This window comes from Canis lupus, chromosome 11 (assembly GCF_003254725.2).
Source record: "Canis lupus dingo isolate Sandy chromosome 11, ASM325472v2, whole genome shotgun sequence".
Classification (NCBI taxonomy): Eukaryota; Metazoa; Chordata; class Mammalia; order Carnivora; family Canidae; genus Canis; species Canis lupus.
Window position 1 is genome coordinate 40,810,778 of NC_064253.1, and position 22,238 is coordinate 40,833,015.

The 22,238-nt window shown below is 39.7% G+C and overlaps 1 long non-coding RNA gene across 7 annotated transcripts in view; it reads left to right on the plus strand.

Annotated features, from left to right (window-relative positions):
- The window catches only part of LOC112650025 (uncharacterized), a 139,859-nt gene that overhangs the window by 99,231 nt on the left and 18,390 nt on the right, over positions 1-22,238 (plus strand). For 6 of the 7 annotated variants that reach the window (XR_004803653.2, XR_004803652.2, XR_004803658.2 and 3 more), the window contains 2 exons: positions 19,536-19,664; positions 20,090-20,161. This is a non-coding gene — a long non-coding RNA (uncharacterized LOC112650025). Of the gene's footprint in view, positions 1-19,535; positions 19,691-20,089; positions 20,162-22,238 lie in introns of all 7 variants that reach the window. The other variant, XR_007414035.1, reaches the window with a different exon arrangement.

A 22,238-nucleotide genomic window follows, 5' to 3' on the forward strand; every position in this document is an offset into this window, starting at 1 on the left:
TTATAATCCTCACTTTGCAGAAAGGGGCACCGAGGCTTAATGGAGTTGGTTGACCCACATCACAGCAGTAAGAGCAGAGCTGGGCAGGATAACTGGGTGGCTCAGTGGTTGAGTGCCTGTCTTCGGCCCAGGGTGTGATCTGGAATCTCAGGATCGAATCCCACATCGGAGTCCCTGCATGGAGCCTGCTTCTCCCTCTGCCTGTGTCTCTACCTCTCTCTCTGTGTGTCTCTCATGAATAAATAAATAAAATCTTAAAAAAAAAAAAAAGGAGCAGAGCTGGGATTTGAGCACAAGGAGAATGATTCCAAAACACAAGCTCTGACACACAAACAGAAGCTTCTGAACATGGACCCAAGGCAAAAGAGCCGTGAACAGGGAAACTTATATGTGAGAGTGAAGCTGTAGGGATAAAGGTGGAGATAGGCATGAACCAGGCTGGTTGGGTTGGGTTGGTCAGGATGGGTTCGTGGGGCAAGATTGGTTTGAAGGAGGCAAAGGAGATAGGGAAATAGTGGTAGAGAAGAGAGGATGGGTGGGGTCAGTGGATAAGGTAAACAAAGGTAGTGGTGGAGATATTAGGTCCAAAAAAGAAATTGAGGACAGTTGCAGACAATGGAAACATCTCTGGCCTACATGTCACTTTAAGAAAAATGGTGGTCTATTGCTTTGCTTTTTAATAGCAACATGCTTATCCTATAGACTAATGGGAAGCTATACAACCTACTGTTTTTAGAGGCTTCCATTACCCTGATGGGTTAGAATTTGGGGTCTTACTTCTTTACCTGCTGTTTTGTTGTGAGAAGTTTTCTTCCCACTGCACTTTTCTTCTAAACACCTGAGATTTATTGAAGGAAGTGAAGCCCATGTATGTTTTTGAACTTGATGACTATTATTTATTGCCATATCTTACTAATTATAAATTATTTTTTTCAAAGTCTTGTTTGAAACACATTAGGAATCAAATGTATATAAATATAGTAACCATAAGGAATGTCAGGGTGGCTTAGTTGGTTAAGTGTCTGATTTTGGCTCAGGTTATGATCTCTGGATCCTGGGATCAAGCCCTCTGTCTGGCTCCATGCTTGGCTCAGAGTCTGCTTGGGATTCTCTCTCTCCCTCTCCCTTAGCCCTTCCACCCACTTGCTCTCTCTTTCTAAATAAATAAATAAATAAATAAATCCCAAAGAAAAAAGGTAGTAACCTTGAAAATATAAAGGTGTCCTCTACAGTAATTCCTATGAGATTTTATGATTTAACATGTACTCAACATATTCGATAAAAGGATTTATCGGTCATAGTTTTATTGGAGATTACTTATATTTTTTACAGTACATTTTACCTTGATGCCAGGATATTTGAGGCTTACCAAGGAAGAATGTCATAATTAAAACAGTGTCTAAGTAGGAAAGAATAATATTTATACATAAGCAATGCAGTATATTAGATTTGTATTTAGAGTTGAATCATATTCTGAAATGTATTCTATAATATAAAATAAAAACTAGCACATATAAAAATCACTTTACCAAATGCTTAAATAATAATACCTGTTAACCTTTAAAGTTTAAAATCTTGATTTATTCACTAAGGAGGGCACTTGATGGGATGAGCACTGGGTGTTATACTATGTGTTGGCAAATTGAATTTAGATAAAAAATTAAAACAAATAAAAAAAGCTAAAAGAAAGAATCTACCTCAAAAGCAAAAAAATAAAAAAAAATAAAAAAAATCTTGTCTACTTCACTACGGACACATTATTATTCTATTGATTGTTGACCCTTCTGACCATACAAATTCTTTTTTTTTCTGATCATACAAATTCTTTTCATGTCTCATTGTAGTCGTGTAAAGTATTTTACTTCAAAGGAAAAATGCTATGAATTTACAGTGATTTCAGAATTTAAAAATGTTTCCTATTTTGTTGACTAATACAGAGGAACATTGATTGTGAATAAAGAATGTGCTATGTTGAAAACAAAATTAAGGATCCTGATGTTTCTCTGCCAGATAGCACAAAAACTAAAAACACCACAAGAATTTTTCAACATTATTAACCTCTTGACAATGTGTGGGTCGTATAAAGGACAAACGAATGTTTTGGAGGGACTGAGAATGCCAATTTTAACAGACTGTCCAATCACTGTAGATAAATATTTGTGTTCCTGGGGATTATTTGATTTTTATCAAAGCAAATTGAATTGGAAACATGGCATGTATTAAGTCATTGGTCCTTATTGTCCAATTCTTTTTCCCATAGAAGTTTCTATGCACTGAAAGAGCACTAAGTCATCAGTTAGACATACCATGTAGTGATTCTTATCATATCCAGACAAAATAAAAGCCTTTTAAGAAGCTACTTCACAAGACAACTGCATAGCTTTCCTCACAGGAACTTGTTAAACAAATAATGATTATTAAAGCTTTTGGGTCAATGACTTGCACCAGTTTAACGAGAACAATTCCAAGACGTCTAGCCCATTCCACATTCCATGTGACTAACTATGGTATCCAGAGCTTGGATAATATCCAGGCAACTCACAGTAGCTTTTCTCAAATGCTTTCTGGACCCTGTATTTTAAGGAAAGTGATAGAACTAGGTTTGCAGAGAGGAGGGGTACCCGCTGTCAGTGATATCAAAGGTCTCTGCTGTATCTGAAAGTTGTCCAAAAGTATTCAAACTTGAAAACATTGCAAGGCTTGTCCATATCAATATTGGAGTTGGCAAATACATTGATCCTAATTGTTGATGTGGAGATTAATTGTATTTAGTGAGACAGATGTACTAGTAGTGTTACACAAGTGTCCAATAGAGGTTGCTGTGAGTTGGAATGATTAGCTTTTAAAAATGTGTGCATAGGAACCACTCCTTTATGCTTGTTGTCATGGTGTGATTGGGGTAGAAACAAAAGAAGGAAGATTTAGATTGGAAAGATAGGCATAAGAAAGAAGGAAGACAGGGACTAAGTCAGACAAGAAGAGCTTTGACTGTTTTAGGGTCAATTCTGTGGTTATTAACCAAGACAGATAGAAGCAGCAATTATATTTGGGACACAAAAACTCAAGTGCAGAAAGAAGCCAGGAGAAGACCAGCTGATCCTCTAGGTACCTGTCTCTTATAAATAGGGTCTGGAATCCAGAACTTTGGAATGAAGTAAAAAAATCAAGATAAGGGACTTCGGAATAAAGTGTCAGTAACCCAGCAAACAAAATCAGAGGTCTAGGACACCAGCACTAACAGCTTAGAGCCTAAACTTGTGAAGATTTGGAGAAGGCCTGAGCTCAGTTTTACCTTTCTCATTTAATTTATATTTATTAGGCACCCATTATGTGCCAGGCACTGCATGAGCAGCAGAGGCTATTATTGAACAAGGTGAGGTGTTTTTTTTGTTTGTTTGTGTTTTTTTTTAGTGCTGACTGGACCCCGCTGACCTACAGTGATGACAAGGGGTCCCATTGTGGGTGGAACTGTGGCGCCTCAGGGTTCCACCGCTGCCTGGCGCTTACTCTGCGTCCGCAGGCAGGTGGAGGCACTCGTGCTCCGGATCTGGCTCACAGCGCCCGAACTATCCCACTCTCCCCAGTACCCCAGTGTATAAAGTGTGAGTGCTCACACAGTGACAGGCCACAGGTGAGTGGGAGCTGCTCCCTGCTCCCCTCGGGCCACCGTGGGACCTGTGGGTCCGGGTGGGGGTGCTGGCCTCCGGGGCTGGGGTGAGAACACAGCGACCCCCATGTGATGAGAACATGTTCTCATTTTATAAAGGAGACATACAATAAACCAGTAAATAATGATATGAACAATTAACTCTAGAAGGAAATACATGACACAATAAGTATGAAGAAACTATTCTAGAGAAGAGTGGTACTGACAACCTCTCCAAAGAAGCGCTATTTGAGAGTGAGAGTGAAGTTTGAGAGAGAGTAGACCTTTGAAGAGCTGGAGGAAGAACCTTGTGAAATACCTGGAGGTAGAAAAGGCATTGGAACAAATGATGGGTATTTGTCTCTTCTGATGGCCGAGTAATATTCCATTGTATATATTACCACATCTTCTTTATCCATTAATCTGTCAAAGGACATCATGTCTCCTTCCACAGTTTGGCTGTTGTGGACATTGCTGCTATGAGCATCGAGGTGCAGGTGTCCCAGCGTTTCACTGCATCTGTATCTTTGGGGTAAATCCCCAGCAGTGCAATGGCTGGGTTGTAGGATAGCTCCATTTTTAACTTCTTGAGGAACCTCCACACAGTTTTCCAGAATCTCTGCACCAGTTCACATTCCCACTAGCAGTGCAAGAGGGTTCCCCCTTCTCCACATCCTCTCCAACATTTGTTGGTTCCTGTCTTATTAATTTTCCCCATTCTCACTGGCGTGAGGTGGTATCTCATTGTGGTTTTGATTTGTATTTCCCTGATGGCAAGTGATGTGGAGCATTTTATCACGTTCTTGTTGGCCAGGTCTATGTCTTCTTTGGAGAAATGTCTGTTCATGTCTTCTGCCCATTTTGTGATTGGATTTTTTTGTTTCTTGGGTGTTGAGTTTGATAAGTTCTTTATAGATCTTGGATACTAGCCCTTTGTCTGATAGGTCATTTGCAAATATCTTCTCCCATTCTTGTTGCCTTTTCATTTTGTTGACTTTTTTTTTTTCTGTGCAGAAGTTTTTTTTTATCTTGGTTAAGTCCCAGTAGTTCATTTTTGCTTTTGTTTCCCTTGCCTTCATAGATGTATCTTGCAAGAAGTTGCTGTGGACAAGTTCAAAAAGGGTGTTGCCTGTGTTCTCCTCTAGGATTTTGATGGAATCTTGTCTCACATTTAGATCTTTCAACCATTTTGAGTTTATCTTTGTGTATGGTGAAAGAGAGTGGTCCAGTTTCATTCTTCTGCATGTGACTGTCCAATTTTCCCAACACCATTTATTGGAGGGCATTATGCTGAGTGAAATAAATCAGTTGGAGGACAATCTTCATATAGTTTCATTCATATGTGGAATATAAGAAATAGTGAAAGGGATTACAAGGGAAATTATGGGAACTGAGTGGGAAAAATTAGAGAGGGAGATAAACCATGAGAGACTCCTAACTCTGGGAAACAAACTAAGGGTTGTGGAAGGGGAGGTGGGCAGGGGATAGGGTAACTGGGTGACGGGCACTGAGGAGGGCACTTGATGGGATGAGCACTGGGTGTTATACTATATGTTGACAAATTGAATTTAAATTTTTAAAAAAGTAAAAATAATAAAAATATCCCCCCCCCCCCTAAAAAAAAGAAAAGAAAAGGCATTGAAAAGAAAAGGAAGAAGGAAGTGGATTTTCAGAATAGGGAGCAAAGGAGAGAGTGGTGTGAAATGGGGGCAGGGGATAGAGAAATTGACAAGAGCTCCATGGTACATTTGGAGGGAAGAGCATTTGGCTAGGCTAACGGATGGGCCAAGTAGTCTAAGAACTGATTTGAAGTAGCTCACTGTGTTTTATAGTCGTAAAATGGAAAACAGACTATTAGGGTCTGAATATTCTGCCCAGACATTGTGAAGAACTTACTTAGGAAGTTTCCTAAAGCAGAGATAAAATAAGAAGCAGGCCACTGGTGCCAGATGCTGGTGTGTAAGCTAGTTTCTAAAGAGCCCAGAGTTGAAAATTAACTTCAGGGCAAAACACTGCCATCCCAAAGAGTGGTGGTAGTAGCCGGAGGGTTTTTTCTCCGGATGACAAAACTGATGGGACAGGATGGTGAGTCACCCCGCGTGGGCTGCTGTGAAGCAGAGCGTAATGTGGGTTAGCCTGGGAGACGCATGAAGAATAAAGTGGACGAAATGCAGAAAGCACCATCCTTGTGATTTCCTTCTTTCCATACTCAGCTAAGTCAAGGTGCCCTAAGGAGCTCTTTCAATTGGTTAACTATATACTGTGCTCTTCCTTTGAATGTTTTTTAGGAAATACAAAAATTTGCTGATAATAATAGCTTAAAAAGTAGTAGCAATGTCTTGATTCCTCTTCTGGGTTAAATTGTGTCTCCCCAAAAGATCTGTCTAGGTCCTCATCCTCACTACCTCAGAATGTGATCTTTTTTGGAAACAGTGTTGTTGCCGATGTCATTAGTTAAATCCAGGTGAGGCTGTACTGGAGTAGAGTGGGCTCTTAATCCAACATGACTGGTGTCCTTATGAGAAGAGGGAATTTGGATGTAGAGATGGGCACGGTGGGGAGATGGCCATGTGAAGACAGAGACACACAAGGAGAATACCATGTGAAGGTGGAGTCAGAGATTGGGGTGAGGTATGTGTAAGCCAAGGAATGCCAAGAATTATTGGCTATCACTGGAAGCTAGGACAGAAGCATGGAGCAGATTCCTCTCAGAGTCCTTAGAAGGAACCAGCCCTGATGATACCTTGACCTCAGATTGAGGACAGTAGAACAATACATTTCTGCTGTTCTAAACCACCTAGTATTTATTTGTACAGCAGCTCTACAAAGCTCTACAGTCTCTTCCCATTCCTCTGTCTTATTCTCTTCCACCATTCCCCCTCACACTCTCTTATCCATTAAGACTGAGTTGCTTTTCCTACCATCTATGCTCTTTCTGCCCAAAATATCCCCCTTCCCTTCTTTGTCTGCCAGGCACCTATTTTAAAATTATTTATAAATTCCAATTTTTAATTATAAAATATTTCAAGCATACACAGAAAATAATGTAACAGACTCCATTTTATCAACATCTAGATTTATCAGATGATAACTTTGGTTTTTGCCATATTTGTTTCAAATCTTTCCTTTTTATCCTGAAAAGGAAATGTTACTGATAAAGCTAACGCCTCCTCTCTTCCTACACACTTCCACTTCCCTGTTCTCCACAATGGTTGCTCTTCCTTAATCTTAAAGTAGCTTGCAGAACGTCATGAACATCACCCAGGCCAACTTCATAGCTCTGTCTCCTGTTCCCACAATATTTTATACACAACTTACATGAAGCAATGATCATATTGTATTTTTGACTGTAGTCTTTTTTTTCTATAAGAAAAGAAAATGACCTGTCATTTTCAATCATTATCTGGTGCCTATACAATGTTTAGGTCTTGGTTAAACACTTTTAATGATATAATGTCTCCAGGAGAGCATTTGGCCCTCTGAAGAGCTCTGTGCTTATCAGGACTGGAATTTTCATTCTCTTTTTTTTTCCCCCTGAAATTGAAACTATGAATTTTGCTTGTCTAATGCAGTAGGCGATATTATTTGTCCACAATTCTTCCTTCCCCCCTCATTCTTGCTGTGGTGTGTTGCGTGGAGTCTATTTCCCTGCCCCCTGGGGTTGAGCTTGGGCATATGATTTGTTTTGGTCAATGGAATATAGGCAGAAGTGAGTGTGTCAGTTCCAAGCTGACACTTGAAGAGGTTTATGTGTTTCTGTTCTCTGCTTTGTGCTTCCGCCATTCACAATGAAAGCATGCTGCAAGCAGAAGCTGGTGCCAGAGTGAGGAGACAGGTGGAGCCAACCTGACTCCAACCTGAAGGCTGGTTGTAACCAAGCCTAATAAAGCTTCAGCAAGCCTGCAGGCTTGCAGGCAGGAATAAATGCTTTCTGATGTAGTTTGCTAAGATTTGGGGTGGATGTTTCCATCCTAGTGGTAATCTCATTATGACATCTAACAGCTAATGCTAGAGCCAGACTAGATCACTCACTGATTAGTGATCCAGTGTCTTTCTACTATTATTCTGTTATTCATCTACGCATTTGACAAATACTTATCACGTATTTACTACAGAAAACATCAGACACAACAAAAACTAAAAACAAAAACTATAGTCTCTGCCCTCACACAGAGCATATTTCTAGGAAAAGAAATAGATAGAAACAAGTAGATTTAAACCAGAATATGATGACAGTCCTTTAATAGCACAAATGTCCTTCTGAGAGTAATGGAGGGAGTAAGGGTGTTTGCGGTGGCTAAGGTAGGGCTTTTTGGGGTGCTAATGATGCCGAGTGAGCATATGTTTCTCCCCCTTGAATGGTCTCACATGATGGCCTCATTTTCTTCATTTTCCTTTATTTGCATAGTGTCAGCCTAACTGTGCTTGTGCTCTAGGCTCCCTTGTCCTCAGTGTGTAGCCTGTATTCAGAGAGCTATGGGGTTCTTTTGTAAGTTCTTAGAGAAAGACCAAAAAATGCCCCATTTTTCCTTTTCCAAAGGGAGCAATCACATAGCCTCACTAGAACAAGTCAAAGTCCTGGCTGTGCGTGCAATCTGATTTGTCTCAGGTGAGAGGTGTTCAGTAGATGAAATGTCAAAGGAAAAATGTGACTTTAGCAATACTGTAGGGACTGTGGTCAGCACTGAACTTATAAAGGCCTTTGTTTTTCCATGTTTTGCTTGGCCACGGGAAGAGCCTGGAGCAGCCCGCACCCCCATCTGTATTCATGTTAGTGAGACCAAAAGTGCTGACTCGGAATTGCAGATCAGGGCCTGTGGCTTGCCAGGGTAAACTTGTGTAATGCACAGTACATCCCTCCTAACAACACTGGTTCTTTTGTCACTTAAACAGAGGCTATTAAGAACATGAGTCATTAAAAAGAGCTTTAGGAGAGCAGGCACATTTTCCAATATTGTGGCTGTAGGCGATCCTCAGAGAGTTCCAGAAGCTCCAGAAGAAGTGAAGCATTTTGTGAAATACCAACAATAGATTCAGAATTATAATCTGAATTGATTAGAAGCAAGTACTATCTCCAAAGATGGCTTCTGATGAATGCCAAAAACAACTGGGGACACTTGGATGAAAATTGACTAAAGTATTTTTGTGTGTGTGTGAATGTCTAAGTATCACCAGTAAGAATATTTCTAAATCTTAAACTGGCCTGAGAGTCTCTAGCTTACTGAGGAAAGTACAAATTCAAGACACTGGTTATAGGATATCTTTTTCATATTATCAATACCCCGAAAGTGCACCTGTAGGAATATGGAGGGGAAAAAGTTCTTAGTCTACCATCCAGGGAAAAATCTGGGTAACATCTTCAAGGCGTTTCTGCTAACACATTTCTCTACAAGTACTTCTTCCGTAGTTGAGCTCAGATGGCACATGTTTTGTTTGTGCATTTTCTTTCACTTTTGTTATTTGTTAGAAAAGATCAGGGATTGGCTGACTACGGGCCAAATCTGGCTCTCTGTCTGAGTGGGGCACAGCCACATTCACTCATTCACAGATTCCCTGAGGGCTGCTGTCATGTTACGAGGGGCAGAATGGTGACATCTCCACAGATCCCATGTGGCCCACAAAGCCTAAAATAGTTGCTCTCAGGCCTTTACAGAAACAGCTTGACAACGCCTAGGATCGACGACTAGAGTCACATATGAGTAGCATTCTAAGGCTCTCATGAACACATACTAAAAAGTTATGTACCATTGACATGTTCACCAGCGTTTGTTGGATGACACTAGCTTTTCCACCTAAACATGGGTTCCTACTGATGTTTCTAACTCCACTCTGTTACCACTTGTATCATTTTAGCATCTGCCCCCTTTGCTTATCTGTGTGCTCCCACTCCAACAGTGTCAAAAGTTGCTCCCACTGTCTGCCAAATCCAGGGTACATGGATAGCAGTATCAGAACTGTGAACTCTTGTTCTTGTGAGAAAAAAAATTAGCAATTGGAGTAGAGGGTTTATACTCAGTATCTTTTACTGTGAGGTGGAGACCCTACTCATTTCCAAAGTTATTTGCTCTGTCCACTGACTTTTAACTCTTCTTTTACTACATCTTCTATCCGTGTTTGCTTCTTTTTTTTTAATTTAAAAGATTTATTTTTTTATTTTTATAAATTTATTTTTTATTGGTGTTCAATTTGCCAACATATAGAATAACACCCAGTGCTCATCCTGTCAAGTGCCCACCTCAGTGCCAGTCACCCAGTCACCCTCACCCCCCTCCCACCTCCCTTTCCACCACCCCCAGTTCGTTTCCCAGAGTTAGGAGTCTTTCATGTTCTGTCTCCCTTTCTGATATTTCCCACTCATTTTTTCTCCTTTCCCCTTTATTCCCTTTCGCTATTTTTTATATTTCCCAAGTGAATGAGACCATATAATGTTTGTCCTTCTCCGATTGACTTATTTTACTCAGCATAATACCCTCCAGTTCCATCCACATCGAAGCAAATGGTGGGTATTTGTCGTTTCTAATGACTGAGTAATATTCCATTGTATACATAGACCACATCTTCTTTATCCATTCATCTTTCGATGGACACCGAGGCTCCTTCCACAGTTTGGCTATTGTGGCCATTGCTGCTATAAACATCGGGGTGCAGATGTCCCGGTGTTTCATTGCATCTGTATCTTTGGGGTAAATCCCCAGCAGTGCAATTGCTGGGTCGTAGGGCAGGTCTATTTTTAACTCTTTGAGGAACCTCCACACAGTTTTCCAGAGTGGCTGCACCAGTTCACATTCCCACCAATAGTGCAGGAGGGTTCCCCTTTTTCCACATCCTCTCCAACATTTGTGGTTTCCTGCTTTGTTAATTTTCCCCATTCTCACTGGTGTGAGGTGGTATCTCATTGTGGTTTTGATTTGTATTTCCCTGATGGCAAGTGATGCGGAGCATTTTCTCCTGTGCTTGTTGGCCAGGTCTATGTCTTCCTCTGTGAGATTTCTCTTCATGTCTTTTGCCCATTTCATGATTGCTTCTTGTTCCTGGTTGCCAGTCATGATATGATACAGGGATAAAGGGAACAGGTGGTATGTGTGAGGGATTTTCAAATTTCTTGAGGTTATAAAATATATATGTCTGTGCATATACTTATGACAAAGCATGCTATGTTTTACCAAATTAAGTCCAAATTCCTTGAGAAGCTCATGTAGACTGGATCAGAGCCTCTGGGACCCAAACTCACATCTACTCAGTCTCACCTCTGCTTCCAACCTAGAGGTAATCACTATTCTGGATTTGACTCATATCACAACAGAGTCTCATCTCATCTCAGAACACCACGCATTATTTACTTTTTGCTCCAGGACTTCTCCAATGCTACAGCTGGGAATGAGACCCTAGTTGTAAAACTTATACATGGAACCCCAAATTTATGAAAGTTAACTTTGAGAGCAATCTTCAATCAACGAGGGGTGGGAACCTATGGATTAATGCTTCCTGAAATTGTCCTTCTTCTAGAGGACAGCTCTGAAATACTTCCTGTATGTCCTTAGACACCAGAACTTAGCCCCAGAGTCCAAGAGCTATGATATCAGAAATGCACTTTATATATACATTTCTCCCTTCCCCCATTTTCTCTGGTCCCCTACTTGTACTCTGGAATTATCTCTTTGACTAGGGCTTCACTTTCTGGTAGAACCCAAACTAAGACATATAGTACTAGACTCTCAATGGGAGTGATTTGGGAAGAGGAGACCTGAGGAAAAGCCTTGGCCAATTTGAGATAGCTAAGGCACTGGCAAGGTATGGGTCAACCATGGGCACTTCTTGCCATTCACATCACATGCCTGGTGATAATGGTAAGTGACAATTGCAGCAACCTTGGCCTGACAGCAGCAAGATATCCAAGAACTCAGCCAGCTCAGGGATGAAAGCTCCATCATCCCACTAGGCTAGAGAATTAGACAAGTAGGAGTCGTGGCTGAAGGAGAGGGATGTTTAATATGGGCAGTGGAGGAAGGAGGTGATAAAACATCAGTTATAACTTTGGGACCAGTGGTAGCAGTGAAGACTGCCGATTACCACAGTAATCTTTACCTATGAAGTCATGTGTAGGGATTGTGGCTTAGCGGCATAGGTACCTCTGAGGGATACAAAGAATAGACTATATGCATTGCTTCTGGATTCCTGCCTCACATCCTGCAAGCTTCATCTCTGATCTCTGTGCACATTCAGTGGGTAGTTTGGCTTACCTCAGACTCACAACTTCTCTCAAGCACTGGCTGCTATGCGCCTTTGCTCCCGGGTATTTCCAAAGCCACAGATGCCTTTGGAAAGCTCTCTGTTCAAGCAGATATGCTCAGTCTGGAGATATACAGGGATTGATATATCCTCAAGTAAGTTTCACCTGATGTGCGATTTGGTCAGTGGATCAAAACCATCAATTCAGGGTGCCTGGGTGGCTCAGTGCTTGAGCATCTGCCTTTGGCTCAAGTTGTGATCCTGGGGTCCTGGGATCGAGTCCCACATCGGGTTCCCTGCAAGGAGCCTACTTCTTCCTCTGCCTATGTCTCTGCCTCTCTCTGTGTGTCTCTCATGAATAAATAAGTAAAATCTTAAAAAAAAAAAAAAAAGCCAACATCAATTCCCAGGTAAACAGTTCCAAAAGGCCCTCTATATCCTCTCTAGAAAATTCCTGTCAAGACTGAGTGCCACTTGCCTACAGTAGTTATTTTAATAATGAATCTGTGCATTTACTTTTTTCCACTTTATCCCTTACTTTTCCCTCACTTCTGCTCCCTGTTTGAATCTCCTTCTCCTTCTCCTTCCTCCTCCTCCTCCTCCTCCTCCTCCTCCTCCTCCTCCTCCTCCTCCTTCTTCTTCTTCTTCTTCTTCTTCTTCTTCTTCTTCTTCTTCTTCTTCTTCTTCACATTTTATTTATTTATTCATGAGAAACACACAGAGAGAGAAACGCAGAGACATAGAGGGAGAAGCAGGCTCCCTCTGGAGAGCCTGATGTGGGACTAGATCCTAGGACCCTGGGGTCATGACCTGAGCCAAAGATAGACGCTCAATCACTGAGCCACCCAGGCACCCCTGTTTGGAACTTCTTGCCTTGAGCACAACTTTCAGGAAAATTCAAGTTAAAAAAGAATCCTTAGATTCTGATCTATCTCTAGCTTCTATTTTCTATCCTGGTTTTTTTTTTTTTTCTGTCTTTGCTGCTTCCTTGGTATATGCCCGGGAAATAAACGGAGCAATAGAACAAATGCAACAAATAATTGAATAGCATTTCCACAAGGACTTAAGCTGCCGAGTTGAAAAGACCCACTAAGTAGCCCAGAAAATGGTAAAAAATGTATTGTTTTGAAGTTTTTCTCCATGAATAGTCTGCTTTTATCTCTACATCTGGTGTACAGCTGTTCTCCTGAAATTTCTCCTTATTATACTCTTGCTCCAAAACTTCTATTTCTTATAGCCCATGCTTTCTTTTTTGGAACACTTCTTCAATAGTTTTAGAAAGGATGCATACGAGGTAATTTTTTTTTTGAGTCCTTAAATGTCTGAGGAAGTCCTTATTTTTGCCTTCTATGTGATTGAATAGATGTGGACTTACAGGTTAGAAATAATTTCCTTAAAATATTTGAAGGCAGTGTCTTCTTACTTTCAGTGTAATTGAGAAGTCCCAAACAATTTTGTTCATGATCCTTTACATGTGATTTCTTTTTCCTCTCTCTGGAAGCCTGTAGAATCTTCTTTAGTCCCCAGTGTTCTGAAGAATTAAATGAAGTGCCTCAATGAAGCTTTCTTATTTGGTTCTGATCTCTATGTTAAACATTTTCACAAATGCTTGGCAATCCTTGGAAGGCTTTAAAATTTTCAGTTGTCTTTTAAATAAATTAAAAGAAGAAAAAAGAGAGTCTTCCTATTTATTCCTATTTACCATTTTGATTGCTTTTCATTCTTTCCTATAACTCCTGAGCTTTCATCTGATGTCATTTTCTTCAACCTGAAAAAGTAAATATTCTAGTTTCTGTTCATCTCAAAAAGTCCACTTTATGTCTTTTTAAAAACGTTTAAAAAGTATTTATTTGAGAAGGAGAGAACGACAGAGCAGGAGCAGGGGAGCAGACAGAGATGGGGAAGCAGACTCCCTGCTGACCAGGGAGCCTCACATGGGGCTTGAACCCAGGACTCTGGGATCATGACCTGAGCCAAAGGCAGAGCAACTGAGCCACCCAGGTGCACCTTACTTTCCTTTTCAAAGGATATTTTCTGGATATATAATGCTGGTTTGATAGATTTTTTGTTTGTTTACTTCATATGTTCTATTGTGTTTTGTGTCCACTGTGAGTGATGAGAAGTCAGGCATGATTTGTATCATTGTTCACCTGCATGTAATGTTCTTTGCCCTCCAGCTGCATTCAAGATTTTCCCTTTATCTTTGGTTTTCACTAGTTTGATTATTGATGTACTTAGGTCTAGTTTTCTTTATATTCATCCTACTTAAGATTTACCTAGACTCTTGGATATATAGGTTGATAATTTAAACAAATTTGAGAATTTTAGGCCATTGTTTCTTTAAACATTTTCTCCTTCATTTTCTTATTCCTTTCTCTGGAGGGCTCCACTTAAATGCATGGAGACCTCTTGATATTATTGTTTTTTAGTCATGAAGGCTCTGAAAAATTAAGACTCATTTGTTTTCAGTATTTTTTTTTCTTTTAGCAAGTCAGGGGGCCTTCTTCTCTGTTATTCCTTTCTTAAGTCACTTTGGCATCCTGAAATTCATTCTCTGGCTCCTTAAGTCAGGAAGACAGTAGTTCTCTTCATGAATTTTGGCCGCCCTGAACCACATGGACTGAGAAATACCCTCAGAAGAAAAGCTTTCTAAAAGTAATTCTCACCCAATGCAGTTGCCTTCTGTGAAGGGTTGAAATCTCTTCCATCTTGGACTCCTTTTGGATATTCTCAAGTAACTTAAATAACTTGTTTTTTTTTTTTAATTTTTATTTATTTATGATGGTCACAGAGAGAGAGAGAGAGAGAGAGGCAGAGACACAGGCAGAGGGAGAAGCAGGCTCCATGCACTGGGAGCCCAACGTGGGACTCGATCCCGGGTCTCCAGGATCGCGCCCTGGGCCAAAGGCAGGCGCCAAACCGCTGCGTCACCCAGGGATCCCCAATAACTTGTTTTTTATACTGGTTTGGAGTTTATAATTGTTCTCTGTAGGAGGGTTAGTCTAATACAGGTATTTAACCATTTCGAAAACTAGACTCTTCTACTATATAGCTCTTACTCTGTCATGTATCTCTTTTAAAAATGCCAGTGGTTATTCCTTGTCTATAGATTAAAACAGATTTTATTTAGACCGAATACACTCCATTTTTTTTGTCAGTGAGTTAAAAAATTTTCCCCACAACAGACCCTTATCCTCGCTAAACTGAACTGTTCTCCAAACATTCTATTTTGCTCTGCTCTTTTGTTAAACAATTCTTTAGAATAACATTTCCCCTAAATTTGCATGTCCCAATCTTGACAATCCTTCAAGGTCTAACACAAATGTCAATTCCTCCATGAAAGCTCTCCTTATCTACCCAGTTGTAAGTGACTTAATTTTCTACTAAACACCTCTTTATATTTATTTCACTTCATTTAATAAGCCACTTGGGTGGCAGAAGCAATATGAGCACAAGTGATTTAAAGGTAAGGAAGACAGTTTCCACTCAAGAAATCTCTGCTCCTATAATGATAGAAAAAGCCAAAGTAATAGAAAGGTGGCAAGTGCTGTGGGCAGAGGTTGCTGTGGAAGCTCTGGAGAGGAACAGTCAACTCAGTCTAGAGTCTTAGGGACAGCTTCTTGAGTCAAGTATTCCTAGACCTGAGTCTTAAACAGTGAATTGTCTGAATCAGATACATGGACTAGGAGAGGAGGAATGTTCCTGAAAGAGAAAACTATAAATTTGAAGGCAGAGAAATATAAATTTCTGATAGCACTAAATATTCTGTCCTTTAGGTGATCTGATCTTCTAATAGGTAGTAGAAAGTGACAATGTATCTACAGCTCCTGTCTCTCCCAAGTATCTACCAAATGACTTTCCACTCCTGGCTTCTACAGGTCAGCCCTCCCCTGGGGTCCAGCTCTCTCAGTCACCGTAAGTTTGCACATTATAGGTAGATGCAGGAATCATCTACACAGGATCTTTTTCATTCTAATTAAGTGGCTGTGTGGCTATGTGTCTTATTATGACCTGTATGTGGGCAAGGTCAATGCCCAATGCTTTTAGTTCCCATAACCTGAGAAAGAGCTTCAGTACTACATAATCCATCATTCAATTGTATTGAATGAAGGAAGAAATTCTTCATGAACTTTGCCGCAGCTTTATTGAAGTTAGAATGATGAGCTAGCTCATGCTATACATGCCCTGGGTTGTGAAACTGAAGGAGAAATTTTAAACCTTGGAATAAATAAATTCAATAAAATTACACATTGCAGTTACAAGAATGTGTAAATGTGTACGGAGGAGGGCAAGAACAAAGAAAATAAAAAACAGGTTGCTCTAGTGCAGTAAAGTGACCGGCTAATTTTCATTTCCTTTGCTTTTGAAAATATCACTTTTGGAGGATATATGAAATGAATACAAGGTCGAAGGAAGGAAACTTGGCAGAAAATGGTAGGTGAGGAACAGCAATGATTTAAGAACTATGACAAAGGAGATTAGAAATTGAGTGGTTTCTGGCTTGTGGAATTTGAGAGGAGCCTCATTCGAGAAGACTGATCTACGAAGGATGATGACCATCTCCATCAGGGACCAGACAGGAGGCAACAGGCTTACATTACAGAAAGGGATTTAGATAAGAGAAAAGGAAAAATTTTCAGACAGTGCAATTTGATAGACACTGGAATGTGTAGCTGGGGAAGCTTGTGGAATTTCCTTCTCTAGAGGTCTTTTAAAAATAGAACAATGTTTCATCTGCCTGAAGGATGGACTCTGTTTGACCTTTCAAAGTGTCCACTGAACCCAGAAGGTGTACCTTCTGCTTTCTGAGAAGAAAGCAAATCTGAATCATCCTGGGTGGCTTGAGTAGTGAAAATAGGGTGCATAAATTTCATATTTGATTTGATTTACAATTTACATAAGTCATATTTGTTCTCCTTTCTTTCCCTTTTGGTTGAATGTTTTCATTTTTAAGGCTTGGAGATTAGATTTAAGTAAGAATATTATAGGGCAAGAAGGAAGAATGCTCATCTTTAGGGCACATTTTTATAGGGACATAGGCAAGAAGAAAAGGATATTTTGGACATCTTTGATTTGCTTTCACTTCCCATTTTAAATAAAAAAACCCCACTGCCTTTTCTGTTTGGTTTAATATTTTGGGGGTAAAATTTTTAAAAAATTAATTTAGCCTAAATGTTTTTTTACAGTGTTTTTGGTATCTCAAACTGGAAGAGGTTCTCTATATTTAATTTCCTCTCAGGAAGTTTACCTTCAGGAGTCCAAGTGTAAGGTCAAGCTTTGGGTTGCCGGAAATGGTAATGTTCTTTACTGTCTGAGCACCCAGACAACACTTAATAAAACATCCTACTTTGTGGACATTGGTAAGGATTAAAGTGCTTTACCCATTTCCTCTTATTCTATAATTGGTGATTTCTGTATTCTGTCTTCTAAAACTCGAAAATGAAATTATACATAAGCAAGAGCAGCATTCTCTGGATTCAGCTTATCACTCTGGCTTGCCAGATATAGGGTGGTATCCATCTTTTTTCCTTTCTAAAAAAAATGTTGCAAAGGCCAAAACGGATATAAATTTTAGAACTCATTATTTACCTTAGGCAACAACTCTAGGGTGTTCTAAACTTGATTTCTGACTTTTTGTTGATATGAGAACATTTACAGGATAAAGCAATGAATCATAATACCTCATATTCATGTAGCTCTTTGTATTTGTCAAAATACTTACTCATTTAATATCTAATTTGATCTTAACAAGAGCCTCATCAAGATCATGATCTTACGGGTAAGAAAATGGGATCTCAGTAAGGAGATGTGACATGCCCAAGATCGCAACACTAGAAAGCAGAGTTGGAACACCCCTGACCTCAAAGCCTGTGTGTTTCTCACTGCATCATGCTATGCTGTCAACGAGAATCTGTGATTTCCTGGTGGTTTCTTTTTCACCATTTATGAGATCTTTGTCTCTGATTCATTCTGAGCCAACACCATATTAGAGACCATGACACTAATGTTATTGTCACCAAATAGAAAGTTGTGCTAGCATTCTCATGGAGTAAAATACCAAAGGTTAAAAAAATCCTGCCGTTCTACATAAGTCATGCAAATTAGATAGGCCAGTTATATGGAGATTACAATTTTTGCCAATTCATGCTAGCTTTTCATTATTAAGGCACATTTTATTTTTATGGCAAAACTTACTTTAATTCTTGTATCAGTCTCTGACAGAAATTCAATATTAACTCCCATAATCCCTGTCTGTCTGTCTTGGGTGTCTTTTGGGGGTACAGTGTGGCTTTATTTCCTTCCCTAACAGTTCGGAAGTTTGTTTAATACTGACTCAGAGGAAGCATTCTAGCTGAGTCTTCACATGGTCTTGTTTACAGCTCCGGAGTGCACATAATAGATAAGCTACTGATTTCCACAAGAACCCCCACATTTCCTGGGTGTGTGGGCGTGTGTGCTTGCGCCTGTGAATTACGATTATGCAATCCGCCTGCTAGCTGCATCAGGTTGCAAAGCCATTTCAGATCTCTTAAATATTTCTCTCCTAAACCTAATTTCAAAAACCAAAAACCATTGTATTCCATGGGAAGTGTGCTGGTAACTAATAATTAACACTGAAAAGCCAATGAGTTTGTAACAAGATCAAACTTGATATTGAGGCAGGGAGTAGGCAAATTTGCCTGAGGAAACATTGTGAAATAAAGCTGCAAATGGCCATAGATGAACACTGTTCCATTTGTAGGATTTCTTTCCTTGGTTATAATTATAACTATCACTTACAGAGAGCCTAGGATGTAGCAAGAACTTTGTTAGGTCAGCATCATCTTATTTGATTCTAACGGTAGCCCTGAAACATAAATATGGCTAAAGAGCTTTTATAGAAGAAAGGTGACCACAGAATTCAATAATAGGTCTTGTATTACACTGATGGCAAGTGATAGAATGATGAAGGTGGCCAGGACTGTTGGACTCTAACGACTGACTAGATTCTACAAATCTTTCTTTGGTTCCTTTTTTGATGGGACTTTGCATGAAACTTAATTGTAGTTTACATAAAGTATAGAATTTACTAGAAGAATTATCTCTGAATAGTAAGGGGATTCAGGCTACAGATGTTTGGAAGATGATGGTAGTCGGCTGAGAATAGCTCCATGAATTTTTCAGGGAAGGTGATCTGAGGCAGAAATGTCACAGAGACCTCAGATCATTCTTCCCTGGAGATGGAGAATGTATACACGACTGTATGTGTAATCTGTCTTGCGTAAAAAGCACTGAAATGATTAAATCCATTGTGAACAAGTATTGGACACTAATGCAGAAGCAGACTAATTGGAACCAACTTTTATTTAAAAATTTTTAAAAATATTTATTTATTTTTGGGGGGGGGGGAGAGAAAGAGAGGCAGGGGCAGAGGGAGAGGAACATGGAGCCCGACTGACATGGGGCTGGATCTTAGGACCCCGAGGTCATGACCCAAGTGGAAAACAAGAGTCGGATACCTAACCGACTGAGCTACTCAGTTACCCCTTGAACCAACTTTTTGCATCAGAACTAAGCAACCTGTATTATCTCAAGATCATGCTTACCAAATTTAGGCATTCTTTGTAACTCTTATTTTTAAAAGCCATCATAATTCTTTCCCTTTGTTTTTTCTTTCCAGCTGCTGCTGCTACTGAATTTGAGGCATGCCATGCACCGCTTCTGCAGTGATAGCTTTGTTTTTGCAAAGTGAATGGAATGGAGTTTGTGGGGATGTAGAACGCAGGCACTGAGAAACCTACATGAATGTGTAAGAATGACCACAAGGCACCAAACGTGGGTGTATTTATCTGCTTGTCTCATTACTAAGAGGTTTTAGTTCTAAAAAATATCCGGAAGGATTTAGCTTTGGGGAAGTGGGGAGGGAGAAGGAGTGGAATGAGTTTTGAAATTTTAAACAATTTATTTGAGCTTCCAACTGATATACTCCAATTTCTTTACACCAGAAGCAGGGTTTCTTAAGGGACAGTTGAGAAAAGATTTTACCATCAGTGTACAGAGACATTAAAAAGTTGATTTTACAATTTATTTAGTATATTAACAAGAAGACATTTCATTGCAAGAAAACCTGGAAACTGCCAAGTTTCAATATTAGTTATTAAAACAGCAATTAAGACGTTTTTGTGGTCCAGAAATATGTTTGTCTTGGTGACATATGCTGTGTTCCATTTGCAGGCTAATTATGTTGATGCAATTCTATCTGATGTTCTACTCCTTAAATAGGTCATGTGGTTTCATTGACAGAGGGTAAGTGAAGCTCCTTTTTATTAAAAAAAAATTTTTTTTTAAAGTAGTCTCTGCACCCAGCTGGAGCCCAACGCCAGGCCTGAGCTCACAACCCTGAGATCAAGACCTGAACTAGGATCAAGGGCCATCCAGATGCCCCTCCTTTTCATTCTCTTTCAGAGTCAGTGGAGAAATTCAGTTCTGGGGTCAGATTACTTGGGTTAAATCTACATTCTGCCTCTATCAAGTTTTATAACTTTGGGCAAGTTAGTTAATCTCTGTGTCTCAGTTTCCTTACCTGCAGTTGAGGATGATAATAATGTTACTTATCTCTCATGGGGTTATTTTGAAGATTAAAATGAAAGAATTATAGTACATCCATAGTGAGAAATCAATAAATGTAATTTTTAAAAATTTACAGATAGTAATATTCACTTTTTTTAGGTGTATAGTTCTATGAGTTTTATTACATGTATAGATTATTGTAGCTATCCATATACCAACACAACAGGGTGCAGAATAATTTCAGAAGAATTCCCTTATGCTCTCCCTATGGTCAGATACTAATACCACCACCTCCTTCCCCAGATCCCAGCCCTTGGTTATTACTTATGTGTTTTCTGTCCTTATAGTTTTGCTTTTTTACAGAGTGTCATATAAATGGAATCATACTGTATATAATTTTTTGAGATTAGCATCTTTCACTTAGCATAATACCCTTGTGGCACAACCTGATTTATAAAGGAACTCCAGCTGGAATTCATCTGACTTCATAGAAAAGGGATTAGATAAGATTTTTTTTCTTTTTTAAGGATCATTGAAGAGAAGAAAACACATAGATTAATATTATGCAAAAGGAGACTTTAGCCTAATATGAGAAAGGAAATTTTCATAGTTATCGAAACATCAAATATAATGCTTCTTTAAGAGGAAATTATTTCCCTGTCATTAAGGGTGTAGACTCATTAGCTAAAGGGCCATAAGGAAGGCCAGGTGAAGAAGATGCAAGAGTCATATATGAATTAACCAGGAAAAAAGCGTTGATGATAGTGGTATATGGTGTTTTGTATGTGGGAGCTCAGAGCAGGACAAGGCTTTGGAAGGTCACGAATAATCCCAAATAATCTGTAAATGTAATCATATTTGCTCCATGCTTTGTGGGTGAGAGCTAACTGTTGTTGGGTGCAGAGGAAACTTGAACCCTTGTCACCTTGGCAGTTCAACTGCATACGTGGGGAAGTTAGGCAGTAGACATCATAGAAGAGGGAGAAGAGGTCAAATCCTGACCTGGATTGGAAGAGAGTGATGGGGTGGGGGTGGTAAGACTGAAGGAAGGGGAGGAGCTGGACAAAGCTACAACTTTGCACTGCATGTTTGATCCCAGAGGCAACAATTATCATGATAATTTTAAAATACCATGTATATTGCCCTAATTTATACAGATGCACGCACATATACAGTATAGTATTATGTATGAGAATGTATATGTTTAACTTCATCTTCATTCTGCAAATCAGTTAAATCTCAAAAACCTGAAAGTTCACTGTACCAGCTATGATTTCCTGGCTATGTCCTAGGGTAATTGTGTGGTATTTGATTTAATCCTTGAGCCAATACTCTGTGGGAGAAACTATCTTTTTCATGTTCTAGATGAGGAAGCTGAGGTTCAGAGAGGTGAAATTACTTACCCAGAGAAATAGAGGTAGTAAATACAGAGCCAGAGCTTCTTCTCAGGAATGTCCTAACCTCTTCAGAGTTTGGTCATTTGCCTTCATTATGCTGTTACATATTGATGAGAATGGTTGAATTTTGGTCTTTTTTCTGCTTGGAAATCCATGATCTGATTTTGTTTTCTTTTTTTAAAGATTTATTTATTAGAGAGAGAGAGAAAGCATGTGCGAACAGGGGGAGTGGCAGAGGGGAAGAGAGAAAGAGAGAAAATCTCAAGCAGACTCCCTGCTGAGTGCAGAGCCCAACTCAAAGTTTGATCTGATGACCTTGAGATCATGACCTGAGCCGAAATCAAGAGCTGGTCCCTTAATTGCCTGCACCACCTAGATGCCCCTCTAATTTTAATTACAAGGGGAAACAATCTGAC